The 11,861-nt window shown below is 56.5% G+C and overlaps 3 pseudogenes; all 3 read left to right on the forward strand.

Moving 5' to 3' along the window:
• The first annotated feature begins 7,001 nt into the window (after positions 1 to 7,001).
• On the forward strand, positions 7,002 to 7,960 carry LOC144777047 (18S ribosomal RNA; annotated as a pseudogene).
• A 604-nt stretch (positions 7,961 to 8,564) lies between these two features.
• On the forward strand, positions 8,565 to 8,701 carry LOC144779816 (5.8S ribosomal RNA; annotated as a pseudogene).
• A 402-nt stretch (positions 8,702 to 9,103) lies between these two features.
• Positions 9,104 to 11,861, forward strand: part of LOC144778074 (28S ribosomal RNA) — a 5,380-nt pseudogene continuing 2,622 nt past the window's right edge.

The following is an 11,861-nucleotide window of genomic DNA, read 5'->3' on the forward strand; positions in this document are numbered from 1 at the left end:
CACTCGAACATTCATCACATCATTCCAGTCCCCGCCAATGACTGCCATAACATTCGGGATCTCAGCCCACACTCCGAACAACTTTTCTATAAGGGCACATTGCAGCGGGGGTGGAGCATAAACACTCCCAAAGACGATTTGTTCCGTCCCTATCTTGCCTTGGATAAATACATACCTGCCCTGCGGGTCAGCCCACTGAGTTTCATGGGTGTAGGACAGCCTGCGATGCACTAGTATAGCCACCCCCCGGGAACCTCTCACAAATCCCGCATGGAACACTTGGTGGTAGCCATATCTCTGAAGGCTAAGGGTCTTGGAGCCCAAGAGGTGGGTTTCCTGTAAAAGCAAGACATCGGCCTTGTCCCTCTTCCCTTGGCGTAGGACTGCCCCTCTTTTGATTCTATCTAACATCCCCTGCACATTCCAGCTCACAACACGCAGCGAAGCCCTCTGCAGGCTCATTTCGGGAGTTTCAGCCGCCATCTAGGGATATGAAGTCAGGTAATTCATGCGGTAAAGGCCACACACATCCATCTCGTATTGACAGGATCCAGGAAAGCACTGTGCAGTTAAACGCGTCCCCCCTCCCCACCCCCCCTCGGAGCACCCACCCACCTGCCCCGCAAACCCACAAACCCCCACCAACACCCCCCCCCCATCTTCTATGCTGCCCACAACTGTCCCCCCACCCCCCCACCCCATACCTCAGTAACATTGAAGTACCTGCCGCGGTATAGATAGTCACTAGCCCCCAACGGGAGGCCAATGTCCCACTATGCCAATGGATCCCAACCAACTGTCCACCCAATCCCAACTAACCCTTAACCCAACTAGCTACTCTACTGTTCAGGGTGATGCCCGCCCACTCACGAGCATCCCCTAACCTGCGTTGCATTCTCATATTGTTGGCATGAGTCACGAAGTGTGTCGCCAGGCCCCTCGGTCAAGCTGCACGGTCGGCAGGATCCAGAGAGCGGTGCAGCCATCTAGGGAGACACTCAGTGGAGCTAGGGCAGTATGCATGTTCAGGGCCCCGGCGCCGGAGCCTCGTCTGCAGCGTTGCCCCCCGACGCCTCATCCTTGGGCGGGCGGTTTCTCTGTGAGCGTGCCCTCCAATTGCTCCTACTGCGTGATCTCCTGGGGGTCCTCGGGGGTCCGGTCGCGGAGGAGGAGTCAGAGTCTCTTCTCGGAGGGGTATGAACCTTGACCCTCACTGTCTCATCAGTCCATTCAAATACCTCCTCTGGGGTGTTGAAGAACTGCGTCTTAGACTGGAACACCACTCGCAGGCGGGCCGGGTAGAGCAAAGCATATTGAATTTTCAGTTCTCTCAGCCGTGCCTTTGCCGCAGTAAAGGATTGGCGCTGTTGCTGCACCAATTTAGTATAATCGGGGAAAATCAATATTTTGTGGTTGTCGTACATTACCAGCTCCTTATCCCTCGCCTGTCTCAATATGACGTCGCGGTCATGATAGTTCAGGAGTTTGGCAATGACCGGACGGGGGCGAGCTCCAGTCGGAGGCTTCGGGAGAAGAGCGCGATGAGCCCGCTCAATAACGAAACACCTCGACAAAGAGTCCGGAGGGAGCCATCTCTCTAGCCACTGGGCGAGGAAGGCCTCCATATTGCCCTTCTCGCAGTCCTCCGGAAAGCCCACGAATCGCAGATTATTTCTTCGCGCCCGTCCTTCCGCATCTTCGATCCGGCGCGCCAGTCCCTTCTGTATCCCTTCCATAGCCGCCACTTTCCTCTTTAGGACTACCACATCGTCCTCCACATCTGTGATTCTAGCTTCAGTTTCGGTTATTCGGGCCACTGCGTTGCGTAAATCTTGACGGAGCAGCGTGACATCGGCCCCAACTGCCCCTATTTTTGCGTCCAGTGCATCTCTTGACTGTGTTATGGCCGCCAAGAGAGCCGCGTTGTCCGGGGCAGTCACCGGTCCCGGGGGGCCACCAGACGCTCCGGCCCCACCACTCGGTCCCGTGAATTTATCTATGGGGCCCTGTTTCGTGGCGCCTCCGCTATTGCCGCCCCGCGTCATCGTGGAGAATAATCCGTGGCACAGTGTCCCAATAGCTGTGTGTATCTGCCCACCTTTGATGCAGAGCCTCTGGGAGGCGGTGTAGCTCCCAGGTGTGTAGCACCTCTCCAGGTCACCAGGCGCAGCGGCGGGGCACAGTGCGCTGCAGTGGCAAGACGCACCGGGCGAAATGTGTCTCAACAAAGGGCCCCCCTCAACGGGGTCGACCAGGCCCACTCACACACACACCCTCCGGGCCTCGGCGTAGACGGACAATAGTCCTCGTGTATTACAGCATCAGATAGATCCGGGCGCTGGGGGTATAGTACATGAGCCCCACGGGCTCACCTTCTGGTGTTGCTTGCTGCAGTCAGGCACGTAGTGACCGGCGATGGAAGGGGGGGGGGGGTCTCTCAAGCTGAGCGGTGCCACAGACTGAGGGGGGGAGGTCCGATCTGAGCCCTGCAGGCCCCAAGGGTCCGGGCCCCCTCGCGGTCCGAGCTGACCGCCGAGTGGGAGCCCTTCGTCGTCAAGGGAGGTCCCCCCCTCTGCACAACCTCCCAGTTCCCAGCAGCCGCTCACCCCGTTTTTCCGGCGATCCAGCAGGCGGGCCAGCCCCAGGGCCCCTCCACTGTCCTCGGTGTCCCTACGAGCCACCGGGGGCTGAGCCAGGATCAGCAGCGCCTCCAGTCGTGCTCCCACAGGACTCGGGGGCTCGGCTCCGGCGTATGGCGCAGATCACACTGTGACAGGGTCCGCTCCGCTGCAGCGCACACCCGCAGATCTGCCACCGGATGATTCCCTCCACTACCGAGGATGAAGCGCCGGGCCGGGGAGACCCCGCGCCCCGGGGTGCATCCGCCTCAGGCTCGGTCACGATGGCCGGTCCAAGTCTCAACGTAGCCCCCAGCGCCGTCGCACTTCTGGCCGGACCCCGCAGAACTCGAGGGCCCGGCTCCAGCGCGCGAATAAGGCCCCACCGCTCCGGGTTGTGTTTCGCCGGTATTGTAGCTCGGTGGTCGCCCAAATTGCTACCGGAGCTCACTCCCACACAGTGGCCAAGGAGGGTTGGAGCTGGAAGTCCGCAGGTCAGGGCGATATAGGAGAAAAGTGAAGGATTTTAATACAGCGGGACGGAGCTCACTCAAGCCACGTCCGCCATGTTAGCCGCCTCGGCCACGCCCCCAGGTGAGAGTCTTTTTATACTGGATACTACAGGAGGTTTGTCAAGGGGTAAGGCAGCATTGCTGCACCCTTGACAGAGCTGACTTCCAGAAAGCAGCCCAAGAAAGTGAACTGGACAGACACCTGTCAAAAAGCTGTTGATGGCCTGAAGACTGCCATATGCGCGGCGCCCGTGCTTCTGGCGCCCAACTTCTCTAACGAGTTCATGGTACAGACAGATTCTTCAGAGCATGGTGTGGGGGCTGTTCTTTAACAGATGCATGAGGAGGGCCTAGACCAACCTGTAGCCTTCATAAGTAGGAGGTTACTTCCATGGGAACAAATGTGGAGTGCAATTGAGCATGAGGCGTTTTCTGTGGTCTGGGCATTGAAGAAGTTGAGACCATACTTGTTTGGGACTCACTTCCGGGTTCAGATAGACCACAGGCCCCTCATATGGTTAATGATATGATGGATGCGAATCCCAAGCTGTTGAGCTGGTCCATTTCTCTACAGGGTATGGACTTCACGGTGAAACACAGCCCAGGTACAGAACAAGCCAACCTTGAAGTAAAGAGAACTCCCAAGGGGTTGGTAGTAAACCCCACATTTCAGCTGGAGGGGACACATGTTAGACCTGGCACCAACGGTGTGGGTATCCCTTCCATTTGTTTGCTGTTGCCTCCCATGTTTTTGCTATATTTTTGCTGGCCTAGATGCTTTGGGCTAAGGGTGGGCGTAGTTCGCGGAGTAGCGCTACGCGAAGCTACGTGAAGTGCACTTCGCACTACGCGAACTTCACGTAGCACTACGCGAGCTGCGTAGTAGCATGTTCGCACTGTGCAAGATGCGTTTTCAATGATTGCACAGTGCAAACAAGCATCCGGCACTGTGCAAGCATTGAAAACGGCATCTTGCACAGTGCGAGCTGTAGTTTTCTGCTGCTCGAGGAGATTATTACTCGAGCGGCAGCTTTCTCAACGCGAACAGGTAGTTTCTCATTGAGAGCGGTCGCGAGCTTGCGCAACCACTCACAATGAGAAACCTGACCTCCTCGCTTTGAGAATCTCGCCGGGATGTCATTTTGCTTGCTTGCGGTCGCGAACATGACGTTCAGGACCGCGAACAAGCAAAAAATGAGCGCTGCACTACGCTACGCTGCACTACGCATGTTCGCACTGTGCTACGTGCCGCTCGCGTAGTGCGAAGTTGCAAAAACTTCGCAAACTCCGCGAGCGGAGCGTAGTGCTTCGCCCAGGGTTACTTTGGGCACTTTGCCACTGCTATTCAGTGCCAAAGTGCAAGTGCTCCCATTGTAAATTGTTGTAACCGATTAAAGACTCCATAATTTGCTATTTGATATACTTGTCAGACCCTAGTGCAGTGCACCATGAATGCCCAGGGCCTGTAAATCAAATGCTGCTGGTGGGCTTGCAACACTGATTGTGCACCCACAGAAGCTTCTTGTAAAATGTGTCTCAGGCCTGCCATTGCAGAGCATGTGTGCAGCCTGGGGCTGCCATGTCGACTTGGCAATTGCACACACTTGCCAGTCCCTAAACCTTCCCTTTTCTATGTGTTAGTCGCCCCTAAGGTAGTCCCAGGGTACCCCCATGGGCAGAGTGCATTGTATGTGAAAGGTAGGATATTCCCTGGTGACTACATCTTTTAGTGAGGGTGATTTTTACATTCTGTGTTTGAAAATACCACATTTAGAAAGTAGGGATTTTCTTGCCTAACCATCTAGCATGCCTCTGCTAGGTTTGTGTATTCCATGTCTGGTTTGTGAGTGACAGGGGGCTGGAGAGGGCTTTGGCACCAGCAGTCTGATGGGTCAAGGCCGGGCTTAATAGGACCTGCATTGAATAGAGAGTAGGGGGGCAGGGATTTCCTTTCGCTGACCTCAGCCCTCTTAGAATAGAGAGTAGGGGAGGAGATTTCCTTTGAGCTACCTGGGCCAGGTCTGCTTTCAACAATGCTGTCTCCACCTCCTGCCAGGAAGCTGCACTAAACTGATTTTGGTTGGGCACTGGCACCCTCTGCCGTCAGAGGACAAAGGATTTACTGAAATAAATATAGGGGCCCGACCCCAGAACATTAGATCACTGCTGGGAACCAAGACGACCCTTTGCCAAGGAGAAGAACCACGAACGCTGAAGGAGGAGACTGCCCTTGTGCTGTTTGCTATTTCTGGGTTGGCCTGCAGTGGTTACTTCAGTTGCCAAGTAAAGGGGAAGAGAACTTTTGTGCACTTTTCATCATCCTGAAGAAGAATCTCCAAGGGCTTGAAGTGTGTTTGCCTCCTGCCAGAAGTCTCAGGAATACAACACTTCACCTCCACCTCCCCTGAATTTCCTTGCTGGGAATTCTACCTGCAGAGAGGTGCCTACTGTTGTTTGGGCCCTCTGAGAAAACTGCGGGTCGCTGGGAGCTGGAAGCGCGACGCAACAAGGAGAAGCGTGTCGCAGCCACAGCAGTTGCCATTGCATCACCGAAGAAGCATCACTGAAGAAGCATGCCGCTGCCACAGCTGTTCGCCGTTGCATTACCGACAAAGCATGTCGCATCACCGGAGAAGCATGTCCCCGCCGCAGATGTCGCCGCCGCATCAACGGAGAAGCATGTCATAGGGCCTGTCGCGGCTCAGAAGTTGCCAAATTCGCAGTACGGCCGTGGGGCGTGCACGCATCGCATCCAACGTTGTCGCATCAAAGACGCCATTTTGTTGCATTGCACCAGATCGTCGCATCGAGGTGCCATCTTGTCGCATCGTCACTGGGCCGTAGTAAGAAACGGCGCATCTGAGTGTAAAAAAACGTGCATCAACTTTCCATCGACCCTTTTGTTTACATTGCGTGACACACCAAAGGTACTTTGAGAGTAAAGTGTTGCATTTACCATCTACATTGAAAGAAGCTATTTTCTACCATTTTAAAGACTTATTTCTGATTACTAGGGCTATGCCGTCCCCCCGCCTGCTGCCCAGCCAAAGGCCCAGCAGGGGTTCCATCGTGCCCGGGGAGCCTCCCCTTGCTCGGCTGAGTTCAGGGGCTCCCTGCAGCCCCTGGGAGGGTGGCCTCCTAACGCCGGGCTCTGCCCTCAGTCCCGCTGCGTGGCAGGGTGCCTGGGATGGTTTCCGGTAGGCCTGGGGAGGCTTCCTTTGCGCCTCTGGGCCTGGGAACCCCGGCTGGGTCCAGGGGCCCTGCCGGGCTCCGGGTCGGGTGCTCCTGAGGTTGGTACTTTCACGCCTTGGGTCCCCTTTGTCACCTCGTGTGCATGGATTACAGCCCCTTCCCGATGGTCCTTTTAGGGATGGGCTGCTTGGCCAGCCATCCATGGCTTTTGTTTCAAGCAAAGCGCTTCCACTCTGCATGGACTGAGCGAAGGCCGAGCAGCCCCGGCAGCTCATGCCCCCCAGTGGTTTGACCCGAGCGGAAGGGGTCGGGTGGCACCAGGCCCTCAGATGCTGCTGCCCAGCTGGTACGAAGGTCCAGCGCACCACTCTGTCACCCCTCTCTGCCCAGCACATTTCCTCAGCAGCTTGGAATGACTGTTCCGTGGGGTGCCGCCGCTGCCAGGCTCTGGCACCCCTTTGTCTCGCTCAGGCTGCGCCTCGGCCTGGCTCTCCCTCCAGGGTGAGACGGCTGGGCCTGCCAGTGCCCATGCGACCGCACCTCTCCACACCCTTCCAGTTAGCCCTCCTGCCCAGGCGGGTGGGCTCCTTCCCCTGGCAGGCTCCCGAGAGGGAGGGGTGCATGAAGGTTGCCAGTCGGCGAGAAGGGCACACGGCCCCATCCCGTCAGCAGGTGCGGCTACCTGGTTGATCCTGCCAGTAGCATATGCTTTTCTCAAAGATTAAGCCATGCTCGTGTAAGTAAAAACGGCCTGTACAGTGAAACTGTGAATGGCTCATTAAATCAGTTATGGTTCCTTTGATCACTCCATCTGTTACTTGGATAACTGTGGTAATTCTAGAGCTAATACATACCGGGATGCGTGCATTTATCAGACCAAGATCAAACTCAAGATAGTCTCGGGCCGATCGCACGTCCCCGTGACGGTGAAAATACATTCGGGTAATGGGGAATCAGGGTTCGGTTCCAGAGAGGGAGCCTGAGAAACGGCTACCACTTCCAAGGATGGCAGCAGGTGCGCAAATTACACAATCCCGACTCGGGGAGGTAATGACCAAAAATAACAATACAGGACTCTTTTGAGGCCCTGTAATGGGAATGAGTACACTTTAAATCCTTTAACAAGGATCTATTGGAGGGCAAGTCTGGTGCCATCAGCCGCGTTAATTCCAGCTCCAATAGCATATATTAAAGTTGATGCAGTTAAAAAGCTTGTAGTTGACATCTTTGAAAAAGCTTGTAGTTGGATCTTGGGATCGAGCAGGCGGTCTGCCGTGAGGCAAGCTACCGCCTGTCCGAGCCCCTGCCTCTCGGTGCCCCCTTGATGTTCTTGACTGAGAGTCCTGGAGGTCCGAAGCGTTTACTTTGAAACAATTAGAGTGTTCAAAGCAGGCCGGTCACCTGAATACTTCAGCTGGGAATAATGGAATAGGACTCCGGTTCAATTTTGTTGGTTTTCGGAACTGGGGCACCATTAAGAGGGACGGCCTGGGGAACTCTTATTGTGCCCCTAGCGGTGAAATTCTTTGACCAGCTCAAGACGAACCAAAGCGAAAGTCGGAGGTTCGAAGATGATCAGATACCGTCGTGGTTCCGACCATCCCCTGTCCCTCTCCGAGATGGAACCCAAGCTCACCCAGCAGAACTCCCCCAGTGGTGGGGGGGAAACCGATGGCAGTGCATCCCCGGGCTGGTACCACCCCTCCCTCAAAAAGGCACTGGTGCCGGTTGGGCCCTCCTGCGCCAGAGTCCCAGCCTGACCGGGTTTCGGGTGACCGAGGAGCTGCCCTTCTCGTGCGGCAGGGCGGCCTAGAAGAGAAGGGTCCGAGGGCCTGCAAGGGGACCCCGGCTCCTCTCGGTGTGAGGTGTGCGGGATGGGTTGCTGCCTGACTCTTCTTTTCCAGCACCTCCGACCCAGGGGAGGGTGGTGGTGGGTTGATCGCCAGCCCGCTGGCACGGCTCAGGCCACCCAGTGACGGATGGCTGATGTGGAGGTGGGACGACCCTCCCTCATTGCCAGGTACCCGGTTCGACCCAGTCCCGCGTTGTGACTCCTGGGTTAACAAGCCGAGCGCCTTGCAATGTTTTTTTTCTCCCAACAGTGCAGTCTGACTCCCAGAGAGGAAGTCTTGAACGGGGCGTCTGGGTTGTCTTGCCGCGCGGGTGGTGGACGAACGACATCACCTTCCTCCCACCTCTCCTTCGCCCTGATGTGGGTGAACGTTTTCTAAAAGTTGTCTGTGACTCTTGGCAGTGGATCACTCGGCTCGTGCGTCAATGAAGAATGCAGCTAGCTGCAAGAATTAGTGTGAATTGTGGGACACATTGACTATCAACACTTTGAACGCACCTTGCGGCTCTATGCCTATCGGAGGGTCGCTCAATCGTCAATCACTCTGGGGCTTCCCCAGGACGTGCAGGGTGAGCTCCACTTCCCCTTCATCCCCCCACAAGGTCAGACCCCCAATCGCCTGTAGCAGGGTCCCTCGCAGGGTCCTGCTGAGGAGGTACGCCGCTGGCGCACCTAGCCCCGAGAAGAGGTCTGGCGACCGGTCCGCCCCGGGCCCGTCCCTGGGCACCTGGCTGCGTGCAGCCCGTGGCGGACTGTGGTATCCCACTGGCTGCCTGTGCGCACGCACCTCGGGAGCCCTCCTCCGTGGCTGGCTTTCCCGGCGAGGGCGAAACCCCTCCAGATGCGATCCGGGATGCAAGGCCCCTGCTCCGGCAGGGGGCTGGCCTTCCCTGGCTCCCCCTTAATGCTCCAGCATTTTCTTCTGACTACGACCTCAGATCAGACATGGCGACCTACTGAATTTAAGCATATTGCTGAGCGGAGGAAAATAAACTAACCAGGATTCCCCCAGTAACGGTGAGTGAAGAGGGAAGAGCCCAGCGCTGAATGCGGGAAATGTGGTGTACAGAAGACTGACTCCCCGGCGTCGCTTCGGGGGCTCAAGTCCTTCTGATCGAGGCTCAACCCCGTGGCCAGTGTTAGGCCGGTAGCGGCACCCGGCGCGCCGGGATCGGGTCTTCTCGGAGTCGTGAGGCTTGGGAATGCAGCCCAAAGTGGGTGGTAAACTCCATCTAAGTCTAAAAATGGGCGCAAGACCAATAGCCAACAAGTACCGTAAGGGAAGGTTGAAAAGAACTTTGAAGAGCGAGTTCAAGGGGGCGTGAAACCATAGAGAGCTAAAAGGGTGGGGTCCGTGCAGCCGCCCGGAGGATTCAACACAGCGTGAAGGTCGGTGGCCCGGGAGTTCTGGATCCCCTCCGTGGGACCGGCTTCTGGGCCCTATCCGGCCTCCGCAGGGTGAATTTCCTCTGCAGCGGTGCTCCGCGACTGCCTCCGGGTCAGCTGGGAAGGCTTTGTGGTGGCAGGTGGCACTCCTCTCTGGCGGAGGTTGTTACAGCCCCCTGGCAACAGCTTTGCTATGTCCACAGGGCAGAGTGAGATACGACTGCCTCCAAACCCTCCCCCGTGCACCCGTCTCCGGCTGCCCCTCTGGGCGTGCCAGTGCGGTTGAAGGGGGGACTGCGTCCCCTGCTCCCTGCGTGACTACTGACGGGGGCGGACAGTTCCCAGTGCGCCCCGATGCATCGTGCCGCCGAGCGGGGAGGCCCACGCCGGGCGTCAGTGGTCTGCGGTGATGTCAGTTACCCACTCGAGCCGTCTTGAAACAGGGACCAAGGAGTCTGACACGTACGTGAGTCGGAGGGCCGAGCGAAACCCTGTGGTGCAATGAAGGTGAGGGCCGGCATGCACCGGCTGAGGTGGGATCCCACCGAGCTTCCAGCTGCAGGCACATCACCGGCCCCTCTCGCCCGCTCTGCCGGGGAGGTGGAGCATGAGCGGGCGTGATAGGACCCGAAAGATGATGACCTATGCCTGGGCAGGGCCAAGCCAGAGGAAACTCTGGTGGAGGTCCGTTGCGGTCCTGATGTGCAAATCGGTCATCCGACCTGGGTATAGGATGCGAAAGACTAATCGAACCATCTAGTAGCTGGTTCCTTCCAAAGTTTCCCTCAGAATAGCTGGCACTCGGAGCCTCCAGTTTTATCTGGTAAAGCGAATGGTTAGAGGTTTTGGGGCCAAAACTATCTCAACCTATTCTCAAACTTTAAATGGGTAAGAAGCCCGGCTCACTGGCGTGGAGCCGGGCATGGAATGCGAATGCCTAGTGGGCCACTTTTGGTAAGCAGAAGTGGCGCTGCGGGATGAACAGAATGATGGGTTAAGGTGCCCGATGACGACGCTCATCAGACCCCAGAAAAGGTGTTGGTTGATCTAGACAACAGGAATCCGCTAAGGAGTGTGTAACAAACAACTCACCTGGCGAATCAACTAGCCCTGAAAATGGACAGCGCTGGAGCTTTGGGCTGATACCCGGCCGTCGCCGGCTCTGAGAGCCACGGGGGCTAAGCCTTGATGAGTAGGAGGGCTGCTGCGGTGAGAACAGAAGCCCCGGGCAAGGGCCCGGGTGGAGACAACGCAGGTGCAGATCTTAATGGAGGTAGCAAACATTCAAACAAGAACTTTGAAGGCCGAAGTGGAGAAGGGTTCATGTGACATGGGCCCTAAGAGATGGGTGAGCGCCGTTCAGAAGGGACGGGCGATGGCCTCCAATGCCCTCGGCCAATCAAAAGGGAGTCAGGTTCAGATCTCCGAACCCAGAGTGGTGGAAACGGGCGCCCTTGCGGGTCCAGTTCGGTAATGCAAAGATCCCGGAGAAACCAGCGGGAGCCCCGGGGAGAGTTCTCTTTTCTTGATGCAGGGCACGGCACCCTGGAATGGGTTCGCCCTGAGAGAGGGGCCTGAGCCTTGGAGGCGTCCGGCGAGCTTGTTCTGGTCCTTAAAAATCCAGGGGAGATGGTGTAAATTTTGCGCCGGGCAGTACCCATATCCGTAGCAGGTCTCCAAGGGGAACAGCCTCTGGCATGTTGGAACAATGTAGGTAAGGGAAGTCGGCAAGTCAGATCCATAACTTTGGGATAAGGATTGGCTCTAAGGGCTGGGTCGGTCGGGCTGGGGCAAAAAGCGGGGCTTGGCGCACGCCGCGGCTGGATGAGGCGCCTCCCTCGAGGTGAAGAAAATAGAAACCTTCCCAGGGGTCTCAGTGATCCTTGGTCCTTTTAAACCAACAAAGAAGAAATTGGCACAGAAGCTGTAATATAAAAGTAACATCTTTAATAACCTCAAATGAGGGAGACTACGTCACACAGAACCCTTAGCAACTGTATGAGGCAGTCTAAGGAGTACAGAAAACTGGGGCCTTATATATGCTTAGAGTTATATAGTCAGCATAAGACTAAGGGAGGGGAGTTACTTCTCCATACATCAGCAAAAATAGCCTGACAGTTATACAAGAGGAGAAGCTGCATTCTACTAGGTAGGCCCTTCTGAGAATGTGCAAGGCTCTGAAGAGGGAAACAGCACATGGCGAGCACATGGCTACCTAAAATGGCTGCGAAATACAAAATGGCTTTCAGCTCATGCTAAGAAATCCCTCCAATCTTTAACACGTGGCAACGACGACTCTGG

Source organism: Lissotriton helveticus, chromosome 1_1, assembly GCF_964261635.1.
Source record: "Lissotriton helveticus chromosome 1_1, aLisHel1.1, whole genome shotgun sequence".
Lineage (NCBI taxonomy): Eukaryota > Metazoa > Chordata > Amphibia > Caudata > Salamandridae > Lissotriton > Lissotriton helveticus.